The sequence below is a fragment of the Arachis ipaensis genome, chromosome B1 (genome assembly GCF_059453495.1).
Source record: "Arachis ipaensis isolate K30076 ecotype BB chromosome B1, ASM5945349v1, whole genome shotgun sequence".
Classification (NCBI taxonomy): domain Eukaryota; kingdom Viridiplantae; phylum Streptophyta; class Magnoliopsida; order Fabales; family Fabaceae; genus Arachis; species Arachis ipaensis.
The window spans coordinates 132716512-132718544 of record NC_142436.1 but is presented as its reverse complement, the minus strand read 5'-3'; positions in this window follow the sequence as shown (position 1 = coordinate 132718544).

The window sequence follows — 2033 nt, the reverse complement described above, 5'->3', positions numbered from 1 at the left end:
AAAACTAAACTAAAACAAGGTTAAAACCTAAATCTAAGGAGAATTTAACCTCAGAAATCCTAAGTTCTAGAGAGAAGAGCTATTCTCTCTCTAGAAATCTACCCTAAATATAAACTAAAGCTATCCTAATTGCTCCCCCTTGATCCTCCTTGAATTTGGCTTGAAATAATTCATAAATAAGTTGGATTGGGGCAAAATTGGCTTGAAATCGCGACCTACGTGTTCAATTAAGTGAAATCACATGCCTTCAGTCATGCGTACGCATGAGGTATACGTACGCACAAAATTGTGAATTTCCAAAACATGCGTACACATGAGGCATGTGTATGCACAACTTGATATTCATACGTACTCATGAGGTATGCGTACACACAACCCTAAGGTGCTCCAAACTTCATTTCTTCATGAATTCTCCACTTTTGCATGCTTTTCCCTCATTTCTTCAATCCATCCTTCCCTTGTAAGTCTAAAATCACTCAACAAATACATCAAGGCATCAAATGGAATTAAAGTGAATTAAATTTAGCAATTTAAGGCCTAAAAGCATGTCTTAATCTTAAGCACAATTTAGGAAAAATTCACAAAATCATGCTATTTCAATGAATAAATACATGATAAGTCGATAAAATTCACTCATTTCAATACAAAATAAACCATCAAATTATGGTTTATCAAATTCTCCACACTTAAAAAATAGCATGTCCTCATGCTAAATATCAAGAAAGATAAGAAAGGGATATCAACATTTATTCAATGCAAACAATCTATATGCAATCTATCTAAATACATGCAACTACTCTAACTAATACTATCTAATTATCTATATGTATCTACTTAGTCAAAATAAATCAATTTCATGAAGAGCATTGATAAACTCCAATTTTGTGGTTTATCTTGTGTTAAATTTAGGAGATTTTATCAACTGTTCTCACATTTATTCAATGAAATAGCATGGTTTTGTGAATTTCTCCTAATTTGTACTTAAGAGTAAAAACATGCTTTTTAAGCCTTTAAATCACTAATTTTAATTCACTTTAATTCCATTCGATGCCTTGATATGTTTGTTAAGTGATTCCAGAATTAGAAGGCAAAGGTTGGGTTGAAGGAATGAAGAAAAAGCATGCAAAAATGGAGAATTCATTAAGAAATGAGAATTTGCTGAACTCAAGGCCACGTGCAAACGTCACCCACGCGTACGCATGAGAAGGACATGCGCTAGCGACGCATACGCGTCACCCACGCGCGCGCGTGAAGAGGAATTTTGCAATGCAATGCGTATGCGTGACCCATGCGTATGCGTGACAAGCTGCACGTGACTTCAGTAAAGGCAAAATGCTGGGGGCGATTTCTGAGCTTAAGGAGGTCCAAATCCAACTCATTTCTGATGCTTTTGAACCCAAGGATTGCAAGGGAATAGGGGGAGTAGTCCTAGTATAGTTTTCATCATGTTTTAGGGTAGAACTCTAGAGAGAGAGGCTCTCTCCTCTCTCTAGATTCAGGGTAGAAATTAGGGTAAAGTTAGGTTAATCTCTCTTAAATTTATCTTTCAATTCTTGTTTTGATTTAGTTTTCCCTTTTAATTCCTTGTTATTACACCTTTGCTCTTCTAGTTCTTGTTGTTAATTTCCCTTTCATGTTATTTTTATGTTGATACACTCTTGTTAGTTTGAATTTTCATTAATGCAATTTATGTTTTCTTATTCTCATTGTTTAATTGAGTTGTTATTATTGTTTTCTTACATTGGGTAGTTGTAACTTTTATTAATTCTTGCATTTTATGATGTTTACTTTTATTACATTCTAGGTGTTTGTTAAAATATTTTCTCTAGTTTTAGAGTAGTTTTCTTTACTCTTGGCCTAGGCTGAGGGAATTGAGTGACCTTGAGTCATTGGGTCTCATTGAATTAGTAAATTTAAGAATCCTTTGTGGTCAAATTGATACTCATTGACACTCACCCACTACTAAGCTAATTAGTAGGTAGGTTAGGACTTATGGGTTGATGTTGATTAACCCTATTTGACGTACTTCAAGC